Here is a 16,059-nt window from a genome sequence, read left to right on the forward strand (position 1 = left end):
CGTGGTATAACATTAATGTATGCACTATGAACTAACATAAACAGTAACTTACATTAACCCATTTGTGCCCAAATATGGTTTCATGCATATAATCCTGTTAATAGTGTCCTATGTGAACATGTTCTGCATTTATTTTCCCCAGGTTTTTTTTTTCTTTCTTGAAAATCACATTTGAATGTGCGGCAACTATAGTTGCCGGTGGGCAAATATGTTGTATGCACCCCCTCAATGTAAAATATGAATAGGAGGAGAACATTTGGCATTTATCTCAAAATAACTGCTTTCAACAGATAAATCTTAATTCATAAACAAATTTATTATGTATAAAAGTCGAAGAACATTTGATGCAGACCCAAAAAAACTGCATCTAGCTTATAATCTCTTGAATATGAAAACACAACAAACAACAAATCCATTTGCTTTAACCATTGTGCGCTGTTCAGGGTCTTTTTGACCCACATTTCTAACTTTCATTCATGGGGATAACATGGATAATTTGACATGGTTTAGTGTAAGATTTTTGCCCATCTTTTGGAAAATGCTGTTTTAAAAGTAACAAATTATCACTTTAACCAGTAGATGGTTGCAGAGCTCCACTATATGCTTTTTGACTAAATGAAAGACATCTTTTCACAAGTTTTTCCAGTTGTATTCATATCTACATATTATGAAATCACAATTATAATAATAAAAGTTACTTTTTGTCAAAGTTTAGGCACTTTTTGTACTGAAAAAAAAATCTGTTTTTCAGTAATGTTATATTATGATTAGAATCAAATGAATTTGATCAATGGACAAAATTCATCCTCAAAATCAGAAACAACACAGAACACACATAGACAGAAATAAAGTGGCACACTTTAAATTTGTAGAATTATATGAAAAACAGATGTTTGAAATAAATGATAAACTCTAAAAACTCCAACTTTTCTCTTTGTAACATCCTGATCAGGTTTGATTCTAATCATAATGTAACATTATTGAAAAACTGATTTTTTTCAGTACAAAAACTGCTAAACTTTGACAAAAAGTAACTTTTATTGTTATAATTGTGATTTCATTATATGTAGATATGAATCTAACTGGAAAAACTTGTGAAAAGATGTCTTTTAGTTTGAAACTTTTAGTACTTTTAGAGCTCTGCAGCCATCTACTGGTTAAAGTGATTATTTATTTATTTTTTACTTTTAAAACTGCATTTCCCAAAATTTGGGCAAAAGTCGTACACTAAACCTTGTCAAATTATCCATGTTATCCCCATGAATGAAAGTTAGAAATGTGGGTATTTTATAAGGCACATTTATTATTCATTTTTTTTTTCTTTTTGGAGAATTTTTCTATTCTTTTTTTTAAACATTTTGTGGAGTAAAAATGTCCAAATGTAGAGTAAAAACATTAATAAACTGAGTAAAATTACATTTGTTTAAAATATATATATATTGTTACAAAATTACATTTTGTTGCCTGGGGTCTCTCAGACCCCAAATAGCCTGACAGTAAACCGCAAACGAACAGCGCACAAGGGTTAAAGTTGCAGAACAAAGTGCAGCCATAACACAGGGCATTGTGTATCAAAAAGCTAAATGAAAAATAAATAAATACAAATAAATAGAATGAAGAAAAAATATATCTATATAGAGATGTCATTTAAAGGGTTAAGTTATGTTTATGCACTAAACAAGACCAATGGACTTGATTTATTAACCTATTAACACAGTACACCCCATTTTCCCATGATATATGTACTTACAAGACATTTGCCCACCGGCAACTATAGTTGCCGCTTGGACTTTTGACTAAGTATACAAAAAACTATAGATCTCTTGTAAGATTTGTTTTGTTTGGATGATTCTAGAGACCTTCATGATTATGTAGATATATATATATATATATATATATATATATATATATATATATATACGTCAACAAAAAATACTTATTAGTAACATGAAAATGACCTTTCTTTGGGAGGGTTTGCCTTCGCTATGCTTCCTGGAAGTAGGGGTAGGAAGTTGACAGCCTCATGTGACAGGGAGGAAGTGATACCTTTTTTCTTTTTCTTGAAATCCTTTATTTGGTTGTTTGCTTGCATGCCATTGAGAAATAAAACATGAACAACCTCTAGAAAAATACTTATAAAAGGAAAATGACAACTATGCACTGCGGTGGGCTTTAATGGGTTAAAAAAGATTAAATAAATGTTGAAAAATTATATTGTTTGTTCATGTTATTTAATGCATTTGCTAATGTTTACTAATACAACCCCATTGTAAAGTGTTACCAAAATAACTAATTAATTATACAGATGGTGGACGTGGACAACGAGAATGAGACTTTAATTGGGATGTGTATTTGCTGCCTTTTACCGCTGAGTGGCGCTGTAATCACAGACTTTGAAAAGTGTCAGTTTATTCTCTTTATGACGTAGCCTAATCTGCCGCGGCAGTAATCTGATCTGAGGTCACAGATAAATTCAAGATAAATATTGTGGTTAAACGAATTCAAATCATTAAATTTAAACATAGACACACGTTAACATTGTGTGCCCAGTTTTTCTATAATTTAGAAAGGCTATGTCAATAGGTTACTTGTCATTTACTTCGTGTTATTTTAATGTGTTTGTAGATTTATTAACTGACACATAACAGTGAAATAAATTAAAATAATTTACCGTGAAATTAAAACATTTTCAGGACTTGCAGCTCCTAACCGTCGGTTTAAGCATTCTTTGTTATATTCAGAATTAAATAGCCTTACATGTTACAAACTTTTAAAACAGAGAAAATAGTAAACGTTGGCTATTCAGACGGTAGCTCTGTGGTCAAAGCATTAACAAGAGCCTCTCGGAGCTTCAAACGATCTGAGATCGAATCTCAGTGTAGCCGACAGTGTTTACCCACCCAGCAAAAACTCGTCGAAAAGACGACATTGCCAGTCGTCTAAAGAACAACGTTAAAATTTGGTTGAAAAGTGAAAGGTGAAAAGACGTCTTTTTCAGGTCGTTGAAAAGACGACAATAAAATGACGTCCCAATCGCGTCTAAATTAGGTTGTAAAGTGAGTTGAAAAGACGTCTTTTTCAGGCCTAATTTCAACCGTGAATTCATGATTATATTTAATATTCATAATACGAAAATTCTAATTTTATAATAAAATTATTAATAATAATAATACTCTCAAAATAGAACAAATGACAAAAAATAACAAGAAAACATTTATTGATACATCAAATACACATGAATCAAATACACATGAAGTGAGAGTGTGTGAGAGTGAGAGAGTGTGTGAATGTGAGTGAGTGAGTGAGAGTGTGTGAGTGAGAGTGAGTGAGAGAGAGTGAGAGTGTGGGTGATATATAGTAAATACACATGAACAACTCTTATTGGTTTGTAGCCACATATCCCCCACCGCCAGATCGTCCAGGGGCATGTTTTAGGTGGTCTCCCACGGCTTTGTATATCTCATGTTCAGTGGCCTTGCTATTCCCCTTTTTGATTGCATCTGTAATGATGACAAAGAAAAACATTATAGTGTTCAGTTTTGCCTCTCAAAAGAATTATGAGAGGCAACGCAACGGTACACAGGCTTTTCAGTTCGGTTCGCATTTTCGCACGAGATTGCAGTGATATTTTAACCACTGCACCTGCAGAAATAATTTTTAACCTAGATAAATGTGCGCTATTATTAGGTGCATATCCAAGTGTTTCTGCGGAATGTGGAGCGCGCACTGCATGACATGGAGGCGCCGCCGGTGCCGAGGTCGGATTTTCCTATCAGCAGTGGAAACAACTTAAAATACTCCATCATTTCTGGCCATACAGAAAAGAATAATACATGAACTACATCAACTACAACTAATTTATTTGTGTAAACTTACAATAACAAGAAAACGTGCTTTTGTAAAATAAAAATAAAAACAAACAGGGAGCGCTTTCTTCTTGGCGTGAACTAAAGCTTCTCAAAAATGAACTGAAACACTAGACTATACTAGCCTCACAGACATGAGAAATATATCTAAAGCTTGAAACGCCCACTTTTAAACGAAAAAATTTGAATCGTAAGCCCTAATCATGTAATCCGACTGAAAGATGCATTTCTCCTAAAGGCGCATCTACTTTACAGCGGCGATGTATGGTGATATGTTTGTAGCCGACACTGATTTAGAAAACACTAATAATACTATTAATTAATAGACAATTAAAATGCCTCTTATTTTTTCTGACATATTTATTATCAGCTTGCTTTTGTCGGTGTTTTGCGGCAAGATTTATGATTGCGCTTGAGCGCGGAATAGGCTATATTCCTCCATGCATCCAGTATTTAAGCAGAGATTAATATAAACGTCCATATAGACTAAAAATCTTTATGCATGGCAACTCTAATCAATGCATTTACTACTTGACATTATTTAATAATTATGAATTAGTATCCAGCTCTTTGTGTTAAATTAGTACATATGTAGCTGACATAATTAATGAACTAATAAGATAATAAAACAAAGATTCAATTAAGATGCTAACTGTATATTTATAGCTTGTTCCACCACGCAAAGGACGGTTTTTAAGGTCACAATCCTTTATAAATGTGAAGATTTTACTGTATCTTGAAGATTGCTGTATTATATTGTATCTTCTGTTATAAAGATGAAGATTGGTATTTCGTTAATAAAAATAATAAACACATAATGTTGTAAAAAATAAACAACTTATGTTCTGTTAGATGTTTTGTGTTTTGACTACTTTTTGAATCAGAATATACCTATCACAGTGGTGAACAGTGCTGTTGCCTGAAAAGATTTTTTTGAGCCGTGGCCCTTCATGTTGAGCTGTGACATAAGATTGTTGGTCATCAGCCTGAAAGAAAGAGGGGAAGAAAGTGGTGGGAAATAGAGATGGAGAAAAGGTGATCAGTCACCTCCTCTACTTACACCTTCTTGGTGCAAGGTGGCAAAGAGGAGATGTGAGAAGGGATGAGTCAAGGTAACAGGCATATCTTATCAGAAATCAAATATTTTATGATGAAAGAAATGAATGCTTGTGATTTGATCGTACATACCTATCCAAAATCTTCGTTGAACAGTCCCTGAGGTTTTTGCCTCCAACTTTACTTAACTGGGTAATCTAAGAGGAAAAAAGTAAATATCATACTATTATTACTATACAATATTGGTAACAAACATTTTCAGTCCTTGCATTAACCTAATCAGTTAAGTCTAAATGTGTGTAAATAGTGTTAAAGTAAACACAGTTCTGTATTTTCAGTAAAGTAGAATTATGACTTTTGTCATCATTGTGCATGAGGGACCAGGAACACAATTTAAACACATAAATTTAAGTACAATATTTATGTACAAAAATATTTACAGGTAATTGTAGCTACTCACTAACACTAACTGTCACTAACACTTATTAAATATAATATGTATTATTATTATTGGTGGGGTTTCACTGTTAAAAAAAAAAAATAACAATGCTGCAAATATTAAAATAATTTTTGAGAAAAAGCTGCAGCAAATTCAGTCATTCTAGGCCGCAATATAATATATATATATATATATATATATATATATATATATATATATATATAAATCCAGGACTGATTAAATAAATTACATATACATTACCGAAAGTAAGTACTTAGTATTCATTGTGATAAGCTATTTATTTTATTTTATTTTTTTAAAGGAAAGAATAAGCAAACTGGTAAATAATTATATTTTATCAGAACATCTCTCTCTTCATTATTTTGAAGCTTTTCCTCCAAATTATTAAGCTCCTCTATCAGCTCCATTCTTCTGATATGGTATGCAGAATTACTAGGTTCTGCACTTCCAGTCCTCTTGACCTCCTCCATGATTTCCACCAGCTTTTTTAGGACACATTTCTGGAATTCTAAAATGTTAAAAACATTTGATAAGAATATTAATTATCAACTAGCCTATATAATAAATAATAAATTAAAATCTCACTAGATAAAATGATTCATCTTGATATCAGTAATGGAATTTGACTAGTAAACATGTGGTTGACCAATTCTTGGTATCAAAACATTGGGAAATCACTTGTGGAAATACAAATATCAAAAAAAATTATTTCAGATAGTAAAAACTTTAATTCTTAATAAATGTAATTATTATTGTGTGGTTAATTATCACAATAGGATGCCATTCAAATTCAAATGGTCATATACAGATAAATACAAAAACAGTATGCTTTATGCCTATCTACAAATATACAAGACAAAGTAATTACTTACTGGATGTGGGCATTGGAAATACATCCATGCTGTGGCCAGTTGGAGCCCTTGATGTTTCTAAAATAAACATTTAAAACGCAGTTCATACCAGGAGAGAGAAAAAATAGTTGCTAAGGGTTTCGGGGTGGTTGCTAATGTATTCTGGGTGGTTGCTAGGAGGTTACTATGGTGTTCTAACTGGTCACTATTTTTTTTAATGTACTGTAAGAAAATACCAATGTTTTGTTTATTTTTTAAAAGGCTGTTACAGTTATGACAATATGACAGTGTTTTGGTGGGTATTTTTTTTAAAATTACATTATGAGCTCAAAATTATGAACACTTTTCGACTTTAACATTGTAATTTCTATTATTCACATTATGTGCAGTTATTACAGTTTGTTTTTTTAGTATATTATGAGTTGCTATAACCTCCTATTTCAATCCAGTGTAAAAAAAATATATAAATGAAATAAAACCTTCTATTTCAATCAGATATAAAGACAGTCTGCCACATGTAGGTGCATATCCTTTTCATATGCAGTGGCGTCTGCATGGGTATGTACCAATGTTTCCACAACAATACAGTAAGTGTATTTATTTTACAGTCTTTCTGTTTCTGGATAAACAGGAAACACACACAACAGTCAGGTATTTCTTGCCTACAATTTGATTTGATTATCTTACCATGTCTAGAAGTAGAAGTGGAGTGCCTTCTGTGGTGTGATCGAACAGATGAGTTGGATCGCTCCCTTATTGGGGTGGAATGCACTGTAACACAAACATTAAATGTGTTACAGGAAAATGTTTATGAAATAAGAAAAAATCCCATATGATAAAGACATTTACAATATGAGAAAAGTAGTACAATATAAACTCTCCAACAACACTGTCACATTGTTATACTTATATTTTTTTAAACGTATGAACATTAGTGTTCCAATTTATTGTGTATCATTTACAGTGCAAATATTGTTATAATAACATTATATAGTAGTATAATAAATATAATAATAATACATATGAACTGGATATATTATGAACTCTTTATTACATCAGCATTGTAATTCATATTACATTATGGTTTGTTAATACAGTATGAGTGTTACATATAAACCTCCTATTTAAATCCAGTGTCAAAAAAAAAAAAAAAAAAAAAAAACGTTACTGATTATCTTACCATGTCTAGAAGTAGAAGTGGAGTGCCTTCTGTGGTGTGATCGAACAGATGAGTTGGATCGCTCCCTTATTGGGGTGGAATGCACTGTAACACAAACATTAAATGTGTTACAGGAAAATGTTTATGTTTTCAGTAGCATAATAAATAATAATAATATATTTGAACTGGATTTACATTATGGTTTGTTAATACATTATGAGTTGCTACATAGTTCAAATCCTCCCATTTCAATCAGATATAAAGACAGTCTGCCACATGTACAGATAGGCACATATCCTTTATGCAGTGGCGTCTGCATAGGTACACACACTATGTACCAATGGTTCTGCAACAATTTTATCTAACAAGTTGATTTTCTTACCATGTCTAGAAGTAGGAGTGGAGTGCCTTCTATCACTTCCATGGAGTGATTGACTGAAGGAGTTTGATCGCTCCCTTATTGGTCTAGGGTTATCTTCAACATACGCAAACAAACAATTAACATCATAATCATCTTCAGAATAACAGCACTTTTTCATGTGATGTTGCTTAGCTCACTTCCATAGCTTATCCCATCAGAACCATCCAAAAAATGTAATGATTGTTACACACAAAGCTTAACATTACCTGGAATTTCAATTTCATCATCTTCTGAAGATGAATCTGGCAGCTGTCTGCTCCAGGCCAAATGGTCATTCTGATCCATGGATAATTCTGCAAGAAGAAAAAAACTATCAAACAGGACCTTTTTAATCCGATGTGATTTGAAATTACTTATTTTTTTACTTTTATATTATAAAGAGAACTTAAATAATGTGATTATTTACACTTTAATAAGCAATACTTTTCTCTGTTCACTGGATCAAGCTAGAACTATGGATTTACCTTCAGAAGTGGTGTGGACAATGGTAGCCGGAGTTCGTTTTTTCTGGAGTTCGGGAGGCTTTGGAAATGCCTGCAAATTTTTATCTAAAACAGACAAAAGGGTATTTATACATCACTGCACACTATGTTGTGATAAACCTGTTATTTTTTCAACTAAACAAAACTAAAATAACATAGAAAATCCTTATTTCTAATAGGTTTCAAGAAATGTATTCGCCCTCACTTGACTTGTTCTTGACTTTAGAGACATCATCTTCTGAGTTAAACAACCCTGCAATTATTACATCAGTAAGCCTTGTTTTTGCAAGTAAAAAATAAATAAAAATGAAGGGCTCGGCATTAAGCCTTGACGTGCTTGTCCTTTGGACAAGAAAGTTGGTCATTCACTTTGTAAAAAGTTGCTTGTCTGGGGAAAAATATAATTTATTCTGTAACAACATTCTTGTTTCTCAATTCTTAGAGTTCTAGAAATTAAATCTACATCTTTGTGATATTTACCCCAAGGACATTTTTTTCACCTTTAACAGGAGTATTTCTTCCTTTAATGTTGTAAAATATGCTTCATCTTTCATGTCAGATTCTTAAATTTGATCAATAAATTAAATTAGAATTTCAAGTATAGTGTATTTACCAATCAAATTAGGCCTAAATCAATACCTACACTGCAAAATTACAACGGCATTAAATAAAGTTTTGCGATTGTTCAAAATATATATATTTTTTCATATACAAATAAGAAATGCTGGGTGGGTGGGGGAGTGGGGGGGATAGCTTTAAACCGCCCATTGTTGGCGTCAAGTGTCCGTTTTAATAAGTCATTGAATGAGTCATTGATTCAATATTCGTTCAAACGGCTGATTCATTCAAGATTGAGGCAATTGTTTATGAATAGGTTATTGAATCGACTCGTTCAATCGATTCGTTCAAAACGCTGAATCATTAAGCAATGAAACTCTGTGGTTGAGTATTGCTGTGAGGTGCGGTTTGGTTCTACTGCGGTCTTTGTTTGGAACTTTTTTCGATGCTGAAATAGAACAAAAGCAGTCAATATTGCGTCAAAAAAGTAAGTAGGCCTACTTATTTATTGAACTGTTGTACGAAATCAGTCACATTTTCAACCGTGATGGTATTCAGGAAAACGGCACTTGGTCGTGTAATGTTGCTTAACTGTATCATATGTTAATAATATGTAGGGGAGAGCGGGGCACAAAGTAACGCTTTTTGACTTTCTCAGTTTGTGTAAATCTACTTATGGTTCAGAGTATTTATTTTTGGAATGGAAGTGAAATGTGCCAACATGGCCCATAGGTGAGGTACATTGTAACATGACTATGACAGCTTAAAATGTTATCTGATCTAATAAAAAATATATACAAGACAAACTAAATATTTTCTAAATAAAATACAATTAAAATTAAAAAACAATTAAAATACTTTTTCATATAAAATAATGTCAATTTTTAATAATTAAATATAAACTAATTAAATATAAACTAATAAACTAACAGCTTAAGGTGTAACTTCAGAACGACGTAGCGTTAAGGAGGTTTCGGGAAACCCAGCCATGAACATTAAGTGTTTATCTGATTTTCGACTCCCCCATTCATTTTAAATGGGCGTTAATATTTTGACCAATATTCATAAGATCAATGAGGTTGCAAAAATAAATACAAAAACTGTCCTAATTGAACGAAAACAAGTTGACGAAAAGATTGCATTCAATATTTTGTGAGGATGTATAATAAGGAATTTATAAGCAATTTTTTTAGCCTGGTCATTTTTTACCAGGAACAGCAAAAGTGTTACAATGTAAAAAAAAAAAAAAAAAACAAAAAAAAAACCAGCCTAATTCTCATTGTTTTTTTCTGGACAAGCAGACAAGCGGTAATGTCGAGCCCTGTATGTATAAAATATTTAGGAGATTTATGCACTTACATTCCATATAATCGTCATGTTTCCTCTTTTTTACAACTCTCTTTTTATATGGCATAGTGGTGATATTTTCCTGGTCAGTTTGGGCTGATGATGTGTAATCATAAAGCTCACAGTCTTATTCGTTTTCTACAAAATAAATCACCAAGTTAAATATAAATGTACAGTAACCTGTATGTAAATTATGCAGAGAAATAATAACACCACCAAATTCAGTAGGTCATTATGTGTATTTGTACCTGATGTCATTTTTATTTTCACCAGCAGGAAAGTGAGCCAGTCCTCCATGGGGTTTAACTTTTTTTTATGGGCTGACTGCACTTGGGTCTTTGGCCATCTTCTCATCTTCAAGGATCCAGTTTTTTTGGATGACACCCTTAAAATGTTTGTCACCCTCAATCCAATCAGCTCTTGCAAAAACCATGTCTGAAACTACAAAAGGGCAACTTCAAAAGAAACTACAAAAGGGCAACTTAAAAAAAAAAAAAAAAAAAAAAAAAATGCTTTTCATTCTATATTATGCAACAAAGGGAAGATGGCATATCCTCCACAGTGTGGTAGACATACAGCCTTTGTTTTCAAGTCCTGGCTTTGTAGTAGTTTTGTTATAGCAGTGCTGCAGGTACTGCCAACAAAAGCAATGTCTAGGAGTTTAGACTGGCAAGGCTTTTCAAATAGGTTGGAGGTCTGGTGATCTGGAATGACACTGCAAACTAATTTGCCATCTGTTTTTTTTTTTTCAGTTACAAAAGCTACACTGCCATCTTGGAGCAAAAAACAGCTGTCCCTCTGCTTTGTTGACACTGGCTGCATGCGAGTTTGCTTCTGTTTCGTATTTTTTTGTGCATGCTCCTTCTCTGCCATACGCTTTGCCACTTGCACCAAAGGGTTATGGCTGGTCTTGACAAGCTTCTTGATGGTTTTCAGATGGTTCTCAAAAGGGAAAGCAGATATTTCATTTAACGAACAATCAAAATGTGCAACATCTTCATGGAGGTGTTTTATGTTATGCACATTGTAGACAGCGAATTTATTTCCATAGACCTCAGCGCTATTGATGACAAAGTGATTAAGGAGGTCTGTTGCATATGGTAGAAAGTGGTTTCTCCGCTCGCGATCTGCAGAAAGAAGGATCGACATTCCAATCGTCAGGCAAAGGAAGTGGTGGTATAAATCCGGGTCCACAATTCCATGGAGTATCACTGGTCCAGTGTACAGCAGGAACTGCCGGAACTCGGTGGCTTTCCATCTATCCAACTCCTGAAGGGATCTGGGTTTCCTTGCCATCTCACTAGGCATTGAGTTCCTCAGTTTAATGAGTTCACTGGAGAGTTCAGCTCTCTGTCTCGGAGAGAGTCTACGAGGATTGGGGATCCTGCAAAGGTAGTACAGGATGCGCCTCACAACACCAAGGCAAACAAGGTGCATGTAATCAAGAACAAAAGAGCCAACACATGGAATGCCTGCTCTGATCAGGGGTGTCTCCCCATTCTGGTGTTTTGCTCTGTAGGCCATCTGGCTGAACTTTTCATCTGTCCTGCTAGGGGATGTATCCTTGCTGTTGAACACTATTTTACCCAACCATTCACCCTTCTCTTCACACCTCTCACAGCTGTGGTATCCAGTGTGGTAGATTATGTTTTTCAAGAAAGCTCTTGCTGGAGCATCACAGATAAAGGCTTTTATGTGAACTTGTATGACATTTCCATTGTGTTGAATTCCATTTTCCCTGAGCCTCTTAATTTCTTCTACCAGGTCTTGGACATAGTCTTCCAATGGTTCAGGTTTTGTCATGCCACTAAACAGGCAGATGATAAAAGGCTCAAATCCCTCAACCTTTGCCAGCATGGGCCAGAATTGAGCAGCACTAGATCTGAATAATGGCACACCATCAACATTAATGGTGACAGCAATGTGATCTGGTGAAGCTGGGCACTGAAGAAGTGTGCGGCATATACCAGTTTCCAAACCATAATAGATGTATTCGCCGTTACATCTTGCCTGGCGTTCCACTACTTTTGGAGTACAAAGAAGTGTCCGTGAGTCCTTGGGCAGGTCATTGTGTCCATGATTACGTAGAACTTGGAGCAAGTCATTGAGTGATTTGTGTGATTGATTATTGGTCACTGCCCAATCTGTCAAGTCATTACATAGGTCCAATCTGTTTTCATCAAGGTCAGCTATTTCAGGTGCCTCTTCCATTACTTCGTCTTCTGTGTCTGGACCTTCAACGCTGTATCTTTCTCGATCCCTGCCGTCATCCACAGCATCAAACTCATCATCATCCAGATAGGACATGTCATCCATGAACTCTTCTTCCCTGTCATCCTCAGCTAGCTTCTTTACCATAGAATTGACCTTCCTCCAGTTTTTAAGATAATCTGAGGCCATTATAACAATGCTACAGATGTCTGAAAAAAAAAATAAATGATGACAGTTTTCATTTTTGGGTGAAGTGTAGACTCTTAGATACTTTTAAGTGTAGACTCTAAAAATTGCTGGGTTGTTTCAACCAGATGTCTTGTTTTTCCTTATTTGTATGGTGTCCTTTAAATCTGTTAAAAAATAACATCTTTGTTTCGCTCTATCTTCTCTAAAATTAGGCCGACATTAATTTAATCTTTTCTTGTTTTTTTTTTTGTTTTTTTTTGTTCATACATTTTGTCAGTAGGCTATCTCCGCCTGAATGTAGACTTCAGACTTGTCTTGATTGCTAATCCACAGATGAGGATAATTAGGTTAAACATAATTAAGGCTAAACGTTCAGAATACGATTCCATATAAGGTTATATTTCAGCACTTCGCGGATGGACAGCGACGCTTAAGTAGCACGTAAAACGCGTTCTCGCGCGTTCATGTTAAGTGAATTTTTGGGAAACGCTCGTGGAATTGCTGCGAGCGTTCATAACCTTGCACGTAGAGAGCGCTCTTAACAGCTATACATCGTTATCGGGAAACCCGGCCCTGATTATGTTATCACGTCCGTGTGAAAGGTGCATTTGAAAATGATAATACAATAAAATATAATTTATGTCTGTGATTAAAGCTGAATTTTCAGCATCATTACTCCAGTCTTCATCACATGATCCTTTAGAAATCATTCTTATATGATGATTTGATGCTCAACATATATTTATGATTATTATCAACATTTTATTATTACTGAGCTCACGGGTCCTATAATAACCCTATTACTACATATAGCCTATAGAAAGTTACTTGAAATATTTGAAAAGCATATGAAATGTCTACTTTTAAACAAAACGATCCAAAACGAAAAGAAACAGGAAACTCTTATGTAATCCGTAGTCATGCATTGATTTGAAGCGTCCGTGACACATTATTATGGTTGTTCAGAGCAAAGCAGTTAAATATCGATCCTAATAAACATGTAGGTAATTTAGCTTTGCATATAAAGTTTCATGTTATTTGTATTTATAATTGTTATATTATAGGCTATACACGTTATCTTTAAAATTTCATGGACGTGACAGTGCACTGAAGCGTTGTGACCTCTTAATTTTCTTAATTTCTGATACAACAAAATACAGTATATTGCACACCTAAATGGACAACTTAAAAAGGGTTTTGATCTTTAGGTAAAAACTTTATTTTTTCATGGGATGGATGACATTTGCATGGAATTGCCCGAGACATTTTAATTGTCGACAATCAAAAATCGTGATATCGCACTCCCCTACATGAAACTCGTGAATACAACTAAAAGTCCATGAAAATAAAAGAACTAAATATTTGTAACAGTATGATTTCTGTTTGGGATGAAGGGCAGATGGTTCCCATTTATTTTGAATTAGGCTACTGTTCCTTATAGTTACATCTACAAATAAATACTTTAAAATGCATAATGAACACATTTTAGTGATTTCTTAACAAATAAAATAAAATTGCATCCTAAATTTTCACAACACATATTAAAAACTATATATCCCTTATTTGACTGAAATAAAACTTAACTACTAATAATTCATTGTAACTATGAAAATATAACAGAGTGGTGGAACTATGTGCTCATGGGCAGAAGCGGACTCTGGAGCGAGCTAACGGGCTGGAGCAACTTCATGAGCAGGAGCGGACCCTGGAGCGACTTTATGACAGGAGAGGACCCTGGAGCGACTTTATGACAGGAGAGGACTCTGGAGCGACATTATGACAGGAGAGGACTCTGGAGGGAGGTCACGGGCTGGAGCAACTTCATGAGCAGGAGCGGACTCTGGAGCGACTTTATGACAGGAGCGGACTCTGGAGCGAGGTCACGGGCTGGAGCGACTTCATGAGCAGGAGCGGACTCTGGAGCGACTTTATGACAGGAGCGGACTCTGGAGCGAGGTCACGGGCTGGAGCGACTTCATGAGCAGGAGCGGACTCTGGAGCAACTTTATGACAGGAGCGGACTCTGGAGCGAGGTCACGGGCTGGAGCAACTTCATGAGCAGGAGCGGACTCTGGAGCGACTTTATGACAGGAGCGGACTCTGGAGCGAGGTCACGGGCTGGAGCGACTTCATGAGCAGGAGCGGACTCTGGAGCAACTTTATGACAGGAGCGGACTCTGGAGCGAGGTCACGGGCTGGAGCAACTTCATGAGCAGGAGCGGACTCTGGAGCGACTTTATGACAGGAGCGGACTCTGGAGCGAGGTCACGGGCTGGAGCAACTTCATGAGCAGGAGCGGACTCTGGAGCGACTTTATGACAGGAACGGACTCTGGAGCGAGGTCACGGGCTGGAGCGACTTCATGAGCAGGAGCGGACTCTGGAGCGAGGTCACGGGCTGGAGCGACTTCATGAGCAGGAGCGGACTCTGGAGCGACTTTATGACAGGAGCGGACTCTGGAGCGAGGTCACTGGCTGGAGCAACTTCATGAGCAGGAGCGGACTCTGGAGCGACTTTATGACAGGAACGGACTCTGGAGCGAGGTCACGGGCTGGAGCGACTTCATGAGCAGGAGCGGACTCTGGAGCGAGGTCACGGGCTGGAGCGACTTCATGAGCAGGAGCGGACTCTGGAGCGACTTTATGACAGGAGCGGACTCTGGAGCGAGCTCATGGGCTGAAGCGAGCTCACGGGCTGGAGTGAGGTCTTGATGATTGTCTGTGGAGGGCTTGGACGCAGGTTTGGGATGAGCTGGGATGAATTCCAAAATATTGATTTCTGAACTCTCCCTAAGTTAAAACATTATTGTCTAGTTTAAAAAAGGGTAAGGGTTAGGGTTGAATTTGTTTTGTTTGCATTATTTGAGGTCTGAAAACACTGCATATTTGTTTGCAATTTTCTGAAAAAAAAAAAAAAAAATCTCTAAATGACAATTTGATTATTCGGAATTTGGGAGAAATGTTTTCAGTAGCTTAGAATAAAATAAAATAAAAATTCTTTTTACTCAAAATCATACCTATAAATAGTAAAACCAGAGAAACTGATAACTTTGCAGTGTTCTCTTAATTTCTGAATCTACATAGCCTACAATCTCAGAAAAATAGGTACAAAGCTGTCACAGTAGCAGTACCTTTTCAAAAGGTAGCCTACACCTTTGTACCTAAAGAGTGCATAAGTCCCTCAAAGGTAGGCTATATTGGTACCAAACATGTACATATTAGTACCTAAATGGTACATATTAGAACCCTTTTGAAGGGTACTGTCCCAGTAACAGCTTTTGTACCTTTTTTCTGAGAGTGTATGTGTGGCATCCGAGGGAATTACAAAAGGCCCACTCACTAGGCCTGAATACAATTACAGTTACCATTGGCACCGACTACGCCACCTGGGGAGTTTCACCCCAGGAATTATGCCTAAAGGCTACACAGGTTCACCACCAAGGCAGTTATAAATAGGAGA

Source organism: Scardinius erythrophthalmus (assembly GCF_964197995.2).
Source record: "Scardinius erythrophthalmus genome assembly, chromosome: 4".
Taxonomy (NCBI): domain Eukaryota; kingdom Metazoa; phylum Chordata; class Actinopteri; order Cypriniformes; family Leuciscidae; genus Scardinius; species Scardinius erythrophthalmus.